This window comes from Xenopus tropicalis, chromosome 8 (genome assembly GCF_000004195.4).
Source record: "Xenopus tropicalis strain Nigerian chromosome 8, UCB_Xtro_10.0, whole genome shotgun sequence".
NCBI classification, from domain to species: domain Eukaryota; kingdom Metazoa; phylum Chordata; class Amphibia; order Anura; family Pipidae; genus Xenopus; species Xenopus tropicalis.
In genome coordinates, this window is record NC_030684.2 from 42342820 (window position 1) to 42355809 (window position 12990).

Genomic DNA, 12990 nt, shown 5'->3' on the forward strand with positions numbered 1-12990 from the left:
GTGAATGATGTATAATCTTTATATATATCACAGTGGTATAAGATATAAAATAATAACATTGTTATTGAAAGTTGATGTCAGACCATGAATGAAATACTAGATCTGGTTCTTCGGTTCACAGAGTTGCGTTTGATTGTAATGAACATTAACAAACTACAACAAAACTGAATAAGATTTGTTACTGTAACTGGGTAAAATTAACCTAGTAACTTATAGCAACCAGTACTTCATTATCAGGCCAGGACTGAGATTCAAAACAGGCCCTGGTTCTGCATCCCAAACAGCCCCCCATCAGCCCACTAAGTTATTTTTCATTTTGTCTATGCATTGCAGTAGCAGCTCATAGGTGGTTTCGGGGCCACCTTAAGGTACAGTGGGTTTAGGGCAGAGATTTCATTGGTGCACCCCACAGCCAATAGTAATTGTAATAGTACTACTCTAAAGCACATGTACTTAAATATTATAGGGCAGGCAATCAAGTAATGGTCTTTGCTTATTGAAGTGGCTATAAAGGTCCAGGTGAGCTGCCCTGGACCAGCAGTCATGGGTGTGGATATAAAAATACAAAAGTTATAGAGTAAAAAAATAAGGAGTCTGCTATTTCTGTGGATTTCTTTTGTAAAAGTTACACCAGACCAAGGTCTGCTGGTGTGCCTTGTATAATTACTGCTTTTGCCCATATCTTAAAGTGGCCCTGGATTGTTTCTAAAGTGGGAAATGTCTAATACACACACACACATATGTCCACTTAGCCATGTTTTGAGGGTCATCAAGATTCATACCATAAGCTTCTGTGGAGCAAGGGTTTTAGGTTGTAGTTTTATGCATAATAGGGCACAGTCAGAGAGTGATAGTAATATGGCAAAATATCTGCCCTCTGTGGGTTGGCATCTCTGAACACATACTGAACCTGCAGCCTGAACCTCTTCCAACCTGTCTATATACAGTACCTGTTCTGAACAGCAGCCACTTGGTCTGCATTCTTTGTTATCTTTTACCTGCTACTTGGGTCAACATAGTTTATAGGGAACACTGGGACAAAATTTGGGTGGGACCTGTGGACAAACACAATAGAAAAATGTGTTGGGAAGGTTATTTCGTGTCCAAAACGAAATTTGGTCTCCATCCAAAATTAGTTTTTATATAAAGGAAGAACATTTAATTCTATGTAATCATTAAACATTTATTTGTTAATATAAGTATAGCTGGAAGAAATATTTGCCTATATATATTGACTCTTAAAAACAAGGTAACAATGGAGTCAAGTTTCCTCCAGGTCTTTATAAAGGACACTAATGCTGGATAGGGTTGGCAATTGAGGAGCAGACGATGGGGGAATAAGGGATTGAACTAGAGGTGCAAAAGAAGTAGGTACCTTGAGCCTTCCCCACCACTGAGCCGTAGACAAATGCAACTGTGTAACTGTGCCTTCTGCAGATGGAAATTTCAGGCCATTTACTGGGATGAGTTAGAGAGCTAGTTAGGAGCTAAGGCAAACTGTCCTTTGCTTTTGTGAGGATCTTTTATCTTGTAACCAAGAAATCTGACCCATGATGGCATCTTTAATTACTTAAGTGTAATAACAATATGGATCCCACAACAATATAGCCTTTATCCAGTGAAGAATTTATATATATTATACTATGCAACTACTGGCAGTGACTATTGAGGGGTGGTTCAACCCTTTTCAAAGCTTTGAGATCCTCTCTGTTTGATTTTATTGTCTAACTATTCAAACTTTGAAATTTTTATACATATATTTATGAACGTGGAACCATATTAAAGGGAACCTAAGCTTCAGTGCATTCACAGTACAGAACACCATGAATATGTACATTAAACCAGGGGTCTCCAACTTTTTTCACCTGTAAGCCACATTTAAATGGGAAAAGAGTTTGAGAGCAACACAAGCATGAAAAAGGTTCCTGGGGTGCCAAATATGGGTTGTGTTTAGTTATTGGCACCTCCTATGTGGACAGCAAGAGGCACTGTTTGGTAGTACATATAGTTTTGATACAAATAAAACTTGCCTTCAAGTCAGGAATTCAAAAATAAGCACCTGCTTTGAGGCCACTTGGTGCCGTATCCAAGGGGGTGGTGGGTAACATGTTGCTCCTGAGCCACTGGTTGGGGATCACTGCACTAAACCAAGTAGGGCTGTGACAGAGGATCACTGGGAGTTGGGTTATGGCAGAATGAGTGTCCCTTTCCCATGTGGCCCAAGACCTTGAACTTGGCACGTTATAGTGGCCCTCCAGTACTTTGCCATTCAGGTAACAAATACAAGATATTTGGGGCCTTTGTTATCACCTTGATTCTCTCACCTATTATGGAAAAAACAACCAAAACTTCCCATGAATGACTTGAAAGACTGGATAGTTAGACTATTACAGGACTTCTAATTAGGATTTATGGCTTGTTGCGGCCAGACTGCTGCAGAGATTCCAAAGCTGCAGGGAGTTGCTATAATCTACTGCAGCTGCTTCTGAGAAATCAAGCCGGATGCTTCACAGTCGTTCATTCCCAAAAACAGACTGAGTCAAGATGGATAGTTTTACAGCACAGCGTGCAATTGGGACAAGGCATGAAAAGTAATGGCGGGATGAGCAATGGGGGACCGCTGTTTACTATGAGACTCATTCAAATATGGGGGACTCAGAAGCATTCTTAAGTATGACTTGTTAGGGTAAATTGAAAAACAGAGGGCGAGAAGAATGCCTCGGTAATATAACACCATGCCAGGCCGCAGGGGGGCAGAGAGTTCCTCTATAATTAACAAGCTGATATTGATTCCCTTTAGCAGGAAACATAAATGACCTTTGCAAAAACTCCATGAGCACGAAACGAAATGATTTTGTCCTCTTCGCCATCTGAGCCAGTCCTCGATTAAAGGTACCGTCTCCGTTTGCTTATGGTGAATAGGAAATCAGTTCTGCTAGGCCCAACCTTGTGACCCCCCCCCCCATGACACCATTAGAATTTGTGCAGTGTGGAGACTCCCCACAGTTTCTAAAATCATTACTCCGGTTGGAGTCCCCTGCATTAACCTCCCCTCCCCTGCGGCCTTCTCATAATGTACCTTCTGGAGCTGCTGACCTTTCTAACCGGAATGTGACAAGACAAGTGCTTGCAATTGATCTCGGATATTTTTTTCCCAACTGTCGGAACATCTCAATATAGGGAAATACCCCACAGAGGCAGGAGAAATATGGCCTAGCCAGTCTGAAATGACACATGTCCGATCAGTGGCTATTGCAAAGCCATTCATCATATTACATGTGTACTTCACATCAGCTAAAACCGTAATTGTATTTGCAATTAAATGGATACAAAGAGATGGCAGGAATGTCTGCTCAGCAGATTGAAGGCGTTTTTGATTACATGGACACCAGTGGTAGAAAAGACATTTGTCCTTACAAGCCAAGGACAACAGTGAATAAAATATATATGCACCAAAAATCTGCAATTACAGAAGTGATCTGGTGTTAATTCTAGCACGGGACATTATGGCATTTTAGCAAATAGGCACCATTGAATATATATAGTCAGATCCCCTTTGGGCCTCTACACTCCCAGTCCCCTCAGCAGTCACAGGATCTGCTGCCTTTACTGTTGTGTTTCACTCCATTTCCCAGTATTGTCTGACAGCTCTGGTCAAACAGATAGTTGTGGGTTTGGCAAAAATGAGGCCCTAAAACCTACAATAAGCTGTGTGGTGCTATGCCAACCAACAGATCTTCCTAGATGCTATGAGGCTATGCCTTAGTGCAGGGGTCCCCAACCTTTTTAACCCGTGAGCAACATTTAAATATAAAAAAAGTTGGGAAGCAACACAGGCATGAAGAAAATTCCTGGGGGTGACCAAAAAAAGGTTATTGGTAAAAATTGGTTATTTTGTAGCCACTATTTGGATTGGCAGACTACAGGAGGTGCTGTTTGGTAGTACCCATGGTTTTTATGCCTCCAAAACTTGCCTCCAAGTTGGAAATTCAGGAGGCCACTGGAAGCAACATCAAAGGCCACTGGTTGGGAATCACTGCCTTAGTGTAATAACACGAGGCATTTTGTTGCCCACGATAAACCCTGGCTACCGCAGCCAACTAAATGTCCCTTGTTTCTTTCCCACCAGCTAAAATACAAATCGCCAGAGGGGAAACATACACTGTGTGGCTACTTTCTGAAGTTGCCTGGAGTTTCCTAAAGGGGCAACTTTGGGCTACCTTGCAAAGCCAATGTCTGTAAAGTAGCCCAGGAGCCTGTTTGGGAAATGCATATGTTTCCCCAGTGACAGTTTACATTATTGCTGGTGGGAAAGCATTTCCAGGAGATTTATCACAGGCAGCTGATCTCCTTGTCTGACATTGCCCTTATGAAATAGGCTTTATATTCTAGGCTAGTGCAGGAAAGATAAGCTAACAACTAAACTATGGCATAATCATGTATATTCAGTATATTTTTAACATAATGCAGGTTTACCCATGTACTATTCTAGGTTTATTTCAGTCATTATATTAAGGTATCCCTCCTGGAACTGTTTATGCAAGGAAATACCTTAAGGCCCATGGACCTTATTACAAAATTTGATGCAGAGCCCCCTTCTTATCATCACTCCAGACATATGTCCCTGATCAACACTAATTTCTCTTAATTCTTTCCCACCCGTATCCCTCATCCCTGCATGTGTGAGGGTGGAATGACAGATACCTTTCCTAATGTTACATTACTTGAAGCATATTGAAGCCTTCTGGATACATTTCATTCTTTTCTGCACACTACCTTATCTTGTTATATAGGTTCTGGTAGGTAAAACTACCAACAATATAACAATATGCAATATATAATATGCCAATATGGTAAGATTCTTAAATAGGTCACTTTTAATTATATACATTTTCTGTTGGTTAAGTATCCATTCTGAAGGTATAGTTTTTCTTTAATAAAAAAGAGTATGTGGAAGTTAAACCAGGAAAAGGTGATGTACCGTGTTAGCTAGTCAAAAATGTTTACAGGGTAAACCTTTTGAAATAAAAAATAACAAAAGTGGTATAAAGGTGATACCTATTGGCTAACTAAGATAAAGGTATCACCTTTATACCACTTTTGTTATTTTTTATTTCAAAAGGGTTACCCTGTAAACATTTTTGACTGGCTAACACGGTACATCACCTTTTCCTGCATCTACAATGAAAGATACCAGAATATACCGGACACAAATGAAGATCAAGACCCTGCTGAAGAAATTGGCTCATCTGGATAGTGATGAGCTGAATGTTGTATATATATCAGAGAGCACCACAGCTTCTTTGTAATCAGCTTGAAAAAGGAACTAAAATGTTCTGAAAGCTTGCTATGGTTATCTTAGTTAGCCAATAAAGGTATCACCTTTATACCACTTTTGTTATTTTTTATTTCAAAAGGGTTACCCTGTAAACGAAGTTAAACCAAGAATATACTATATTTTACCTTTAAAGCATAATACTAATGATTTTCCCCTGATAGCCATAAGTCTATCCCAAATGTTTAGTCACTCTTGCCTAAGATTCCAACTCTTACACAGCAAATTCTGCAAATTTTCCACTCTTTCAGTAAAGAAGTCTGATCTTCTTCCATCCGCTAATAAACATTCAGTTTTCTCCTTTGTCTATAAAAAAAAATTATTCCTCTGCTGAACTTTGAATTCTGTGATGCGGTCCAATTTAAACATACTGAGGATCTCAAGATTTTACTGATATGATTTATGTCCCTTCGCTGTTCCTTACTACTTATTTTATAAAGTTGTACAACTATTCAACTCTCCAGTGACTTGATCCAATTATCTGTAACAACTGCTGTCAACAGTGACTGATTAAACAAGTCCAATAAGCAAATAAATATAAAACCATACATTTATATCCCAATAAAACACAGTTAGGAGAATTGGCAGGTTTTAATCAAACACAGGTGTATACCTTAACTCTTATAATACTCTTGGATTGGGTCCCACTGACATTCACTTTTAATTTAAGTTTACAAGGAAATGTCTTCCTTACTAAGTAGATTTATTTCCTGTGACTTATCAGTTCAACTTCTCAACTGGCTTCTGGTTTCTAACCCGGCACTGACAGTTGTGTGGGGTCTGTGCTCCATTCGGAATAGAGAGGAATGGGGTTAGTGCAATGAGGAACTACGGAAAATAACATATTAAGAGAGAAAAACAGAAGAGGGAGAATAACAAGTAAAGAGGATAAAGGAGAGAGGAAGAGGAGAGAAGATGTGATATTGGGTAGAGAAAGTAGAGTGATGAAAAAGGAGGGCAGAGATAAGGGGAAGGAAGTTCAGATACTGAGCATTTAGCTCTCTGTGGGTACAGGTACAGGTATCAGACCCCTTATCCGGAAACCCATTATTCAGAAAGTTCTGAATTACTGAAAGCCCAATTCCCATAGACTCCACTTTAATCAAATAATTCACATTTTTAAAAATCGTTTCCTTTTTCTCTGTGATAATAAAAGAGTACCTTGTACTTGACCCTCAGATATAATTAATCCTTATTGGAGGCAAAACAATCTTATTGGGTTTAATTACAGTTTAAATATTTTTTTTAGCAAATTTAGAAATTTGGGCTAATGCCAGACGAAGCGTAGGGCGGATATTTTCGACAAGCGGAAAATCGATTTCCGAAAATACTGCCCTACACCTCCTACTTGTGCATAGGGCGGTATTTTCGGCAATCGCTTTTCCGCTTGCTGAAAATATACGCCCTACACCTTGTCTGGCATTAGCCTAAAGACAGAAGATCTGAATAAAGGAAAGATCCCTTATCTGGAAACCCCCAGGTCCCAAGCATTCTGGATAATGGGTCCCATATCTGTATGAGTATTTATGCTCAGTTATAAAAACATAAATATGTGGGGCATGCCAAAAGTGCCCAAGGCCTATTACCCTAACTTTGTCACGGCACAACTATGTTGTTCTGACCACCCCAAGCAAAAACATAGTTTACTGCCTAGATAGAAGGTCTAACACAGATCCAGTCATGCAAAAGAAAGAACGAAGTTCTAGATATGCCACTTGTCCAAAACTTGCAATGTCCCCCATTGTCAACATATGAGCCCAAAAAGGTTATAGTTGTCAGCCTAAAGCAGATGTCTGTCTGATGCAGAAATGCTGTGGTTTTGATCGTATTAATGTATTCCCAAGAACTGGTAATAGTAATTTATCTTAAATATTGGAGCCCTCACTTTCATCCTGGCTACTGAGCCCTGCCCCAGACTTCAGGGTTTATAAAACTGCTTACTAACTAGGGATGTGCCAAATCTCACATTTGGTTCAGGATTTTGCCCAGTCTGAATCTCTTTTGGCAGGATTTGGATTCGGCTAAATCCAAATGTCTGGTCAAACCACATCCAAACCCGTAAAATTGTGTCTGTAAGTTACCCTCCCATATAGATTGTAAGCTCTATGGGGCAGGGACCTCCATCCTCTTGTGTTTTTGACTCTTATCGCAACTGTATCTTTTATTTATTTGTGTTTATTGTAATACTTTGTACTTATCTATTATCTTAATAACCCCCTGTTTGTATTAATGTATTCTACTGTACAGAGCTGCGTACATAAGTAGCGCTTTATAAATAAAGATATACATACATACATACAAAATTGCGTGACTTAAATCAAATGACTCTGATTGCGATTTGGTATTTGGCCAAATCCTTCATGGAAGATTTGGTATTTGACTGAATCTTGAAAATTGGATTTGGAGCATCCCTAATTAGTGATGGGCAAAAAAAATTGCGGCGAACTTCCGCGTTTCGCCATTGGCGGATTTTTTTATGAAACGGGTGACACAATTTGCTGCAGAAAAATTTGCCGAGTGTCTAAAAATTGTTATCTGCGTCAAAAGAATTGTCGCGAGCGGCAAAAGAATTGTCTCTTGCACCAAAAAGAATTGTCTCTCTCGGCAAAAGAATTGTCACATGTCAAACGTATTGTTGTGCGCCAACCGTATTGTCACGTGCGACATTGTCCCCGTTTTGCAAATTTTTCGCTGTTTTGCAAATCTTTTGAACGATTCGCAAATTATTTGGCGAAGCGAAACGGGACAGATTCGCTCATCACTATCCCTAATAGTCTTCTACCCAAGAAAATCACTTGTGTGCTGGGCCCTGTAATTACAGCTTTACTGTAATGTTGCTGATCTCTCATTGAACAAAGAATGACACTTGCTGCAGGCTGCAACTGTGCCATAAACAGCATGTCACCAAAACCACACAGGGGAAATTATCAAAAGGAACCACAAAAAAAGCATACAGAAACAAATGCATTCCTTTAGGATAATGTACCCTATTATGTAATTTAAAATAACAGTCAGTGAGGTGGTTATTGCAACATAAGGGTACTGCGCAGAGGAACAGAGGCATCCTGTGATTTTGGGTCTATGCCCCTAAACTTAACTTTATGTTAATAACATAAGTGCAACAAACATTAATGTCATATTCTATTTGTATGAAGGGAAAACAGTTGATGGTGTTTAGCAAAGCTGGGCTATGTAGCCCAGCGGGATGTTATCATCTCTTAACATCTTGTACGTGTGTGATAGCAGCAGCCGGATCTGTGACGGGCTCCTAACTCCAGAAACGACCAGTAATCTCATTACCCATTTACAGGACACACAGTAAGGCAGAGAGATAAAATGATTTCCTGCCTATCGGTCTTGCTATCTGCACTGGTGTGCGCGCTGCCAGCCGGCATCCAGATTACAGAGACACATCTGGACAGATTAGTTCTAATTTCCTACACATATTATCATAACTGTTCAGACGAAAATGAATTGCCATAAAAAGTAAATCAGAACAATCTGAATTAGGATGATCAACCTGCTGCGGATATGTTAACGCTTTCCCTGCCACTGTGATTCCCAGCAGAGCAGCACTTGTAGGTAAGAAGAATGTGGGAAATCCTAATGACTGATTCTAGAATTTAGATTTTTTTTCTATGAAGGCAATGCAGAGCAATGTCTGTAATATCAATGGAACAAGAACCTCTAGTAGGGGGAGATGGTGCCTATAGTAGCAGTGGGGGATAATAGCCTCTGGGAAGGGACTGCGGCTGTGGGATAGTAGGGAGAGATGGTGCCTATAGTAGCAGTGGGGATAATAGCCTCTGGGAAGGGACTGTGGCTGTGGGATAACAGGTATAGTAGGGAGAGATGGTGCCTATAGTAGCAGTGGGATAATAGCCTCTGGGAAGGGACTGTGGCTGTGGGATAGCAGGTATAGTAGGGAGAGATGGTGTCTATAGTAGCAGTGGGGGGATAATAGCCTCTGGGAAGGGACTGGGGCTGTGGGATAGCAGGTACAGTAGGGAGAGATGGTGCCTATAGTAGCAGTGGGGGGATAATAGCCTCTGGGAAGGGACTGTGGCTGTGGGATAGCAGGTATAGTAGGGAGAGATGGTGCCTATAGTAGCAGTGGGGGGATAATAGCCTCTGGGAAGGGACTGGGGTTGTGGGATAGCAGGTATAGTAGGGAGAGATGGTGCCTATAGTAGCAGTGGGGATAATAGCCTTTTACTTGTTTGGGGTGAAGTACCCAAGTTCCAGCTGGGGAGTGGCCTGAGTCAGCAGGACCCAGAGAGGACCCACGGGGCCCACTGTTTTTTTTCCCCGTGTCCCACTGCCCAGGGCTAGCCCTGTCAGAAATGATTGCTGACACTCTCTGCCTTTAAGAGCTGCTGAGCTGAAAGCCTGTTATTAGCAGTCTAACACCCAGTAGGAGTGTTTTGCCAGCAATGTGTAGTCATGAACCTTAGTTACCATCAAGTACAAGATGCTGGTTTATTATATTAGAGATAAAGGAAATTATTTTTAAAAATGAAGTCTATGGGAGATATTCTTCCCATAAGTCTGAGATTTCTGGATATCAAGTTTCCCGATAATGGATGATATGGTATTCATGTGTGTGCATTTGTACATAGTAAGATTGTACATTAATCAATACATATGACCTAGACCACTCTGGCATCATGGACATTTGATTCCTGGCTTGTGCCTATTGACAGGGCTGTATTAAATTGGCAAAGTTAGACCTTTCATCTATAACTTTAGACTGAAGAAACCCACAGAAATGGCAGACCCAATATTATTATCAACTAGATGAACTCTACAGCACTTGATATACTTTTGTTGAAATAACTGGATTTTTATAGTGGCTCCATATTTTGATTATGGTTTATTTACTCCCATGGCTGTTCATGGGCAATGCATCTACTTCAGTAGGTATAGACCATTTCTTTGTTGCCTGCCTTGTTATTTTTAAGTTCTCCTGCTACCTATTTGCCCTGGGCCCACTGGTGGCTCAGTACAACACTGCTCTTGTATGGATATATAATGCATATTGTATATCAGTCCCTATACTTTGTGGGCATCATCAGAGGCACCAATTTTCCCTCTCAAAGGGTTACAGTGCCCTTTGATTGGCACAGCTTCTTTTGTCCCCCCTCCACCCCCCTCAGGATTGCACATTAGGAGCACTGGGGACAGGACGCTCTGAAGATTTCTGTGCATCCTGGTACCAGTGCTCCATAAGTGAGCAAATTTAGGTGCGCTCTTGGCACACAAATCCGAGCCTACCTTCCACAGCAGCCTGCATTATGATTGATGAAGATAATATCTTATAAAAAAAAAAAATGCCCTCTGCAGGCACTAAGCCTCCTGCACCAGAAGGGAGCTCCCAGCTCACTCATTACATGCATCTGTGTAATGTCATGCATTGCCACCTCTGCCAGCTTTCTTAGCCGGGCAGGGGGCGGGGGTGACATTACAGGGAGGAGGCAGGGCTGTGTCATCACGGGGGTGGGACTATGACATGGTGATTGGCGATTGCCCGAACGTCGCGTCAATGTTACTGAGTCCTGCCTGGTTTCCCTAATTTGGGAAACTGGGCAAGGGGTTTTTTTTTTTTTATAATTCTTTATTTTTGCATTTTCAAGGATGGGGAAGGGATACAGAAGGTAAAAGGGGGGAGGGTAGGGAGGGGAACATTGCACATGTTGATGGGCAAGAGGTTTTAACCCAGGCAGCCCTTCTGAAAACCGGGTTGTCCGGTTCAAAACCCTACATGCACATTATGTTTGAGAGTTGTGACTGTGCTTAGTGTCCCAACATGGTTTCCTTTCACTGGAGTGTGGGCCCTATTATAAATTTTTTTTTGACAAATAGGTGCCCTTCAGGAATAAAAAAAGGTCTGCGGCCTCCCCTATGCTACTGACTGTTATGAATACAATCACATGAACAAGTAATGGCTCAGCCGTTTTACCCCATCCCTTTGCATTAATTATAATAACTCTTAAAACTGTCCCCGCTGGAGACCTGTTTAGCTGTAAACTACTAGCTTGGTTTCTGCTCAGCAAGGGATGTGCTGGTAACAACAATCTCCGGGAGAAAGAAGCTGAGCTGATAGCAAAAAATCCGTGCTGCTCCGCTAGGCCCTTGAATGTGTTACTAACGGAATAGTGGTAATTAGGCTTGTCAGCTGTTATTAAGCTGTAGGCGGCTGTGCTGCTCATCCTCTTTGCCCACTCACAACAATTTCCTCAGAGCTGATGAGCTGAGGGCCTGCACCATGGTAAGTTATACAAGTGTTGAGTTTGTAGTTAATTAAAGTTGAGCATTAATTAACAAGTTGCCAGAGCCAACTCCACTGATGCAATTACCCTCTGACTGTTATGTGAAAGGTATTTAAGTTTTGCTGTTCCGCCGAGGACGCGGTGAGAAAATTGCCTTGTTTCAGAGTTCAGCAGAAATAAGAAATATGGGGCTAATGGAAATGGGAGTTTGTAGAATCAGCACTGAGGAAGAAAAAGGCCAGTCACTCTCTAACACACGTACCTGCCCCAGGAACACAATCCTTCATAATGGCTTCCTTCTGCTGTCTCCTTCAATGTTCTCTCTCCCGGTTTAAAATAGAACCTGACAGTTGTTAAAAAAAACAATTTGGCTTAGCCTGTCGGCCATTTTGCCATTTGTTTTATGGCCTGTCATTAATATTTCATATTCGGGATGGACTTCTATCTAGCCGGATAGTCCTCAAGGAATGCTTACAAGGAAGGCTTTAAATAGAAACCTACATAAATGCGCCATCTAAATCAAAACAGAGTACGCACTGGGTTTATTACTTTAATAAGTAGCAATGAATTAATGAGTTTATTTGATAAGAAAGGATTGGGTATTTGATGATAACCACCCAGGGCAGTATTTATTAAAGCTAATCTACACGGCAAGTCACACTTGCAAATCACATGGAAATTAAGTGACAAACAAAATCTGTCTATATACATTCCGCTTCTGTTTCTGGTCTAGTAGCCAATAGCAACCAACCAGATGCTTGCTGTCACTGTAGAATAATGCTGATTGGTTGTTTGCCACTTACCCTTATTTCTCCTACACAGAATTTTATTGTATCCATAGACTGCAAAGCACTCATGGATCTCCACATAAAATCACTTTATTGAAAACTAAGATTTTGTGTCACACACTTCAGCTATGAGAAATTCTTGTAGGGGAATTGAAGAAGCCCCTCCAAAAAAAATCTTTGGAGGGGCCCGGTGCAAAGCAGACTCACTTGTCCCCCTGCCCCGACTTGACCCCACCTGCTTGCATATAAGCTCCCCACCTGGCATGGGGATTTATATGCAGCAATGGAGGAAGTAGACCCCTCAGTGCAGTCCCCCCTTGTCCCCCAGGCCACCCCACAGGGTCTGCTTCCTCAGTTGTTACGCCACTAATACTTTGAGTGATGCTACCCTATCAAGATCTGCCATCCCTAGGGCATTATGCAGATTCTGTTCTTTCATAGAAAAGATGACTGACTTACATGCATTTATCATAGATCAGCTTATTTGGTAAGGTTGCCAAATGAGTGGATCTTTCCCCGATACGCCCACCTTAAGTTGGGCTATATCAGATTGATCAGATTGGCTTTCAGGCTGAACGATCGGAACACATTGATGGGA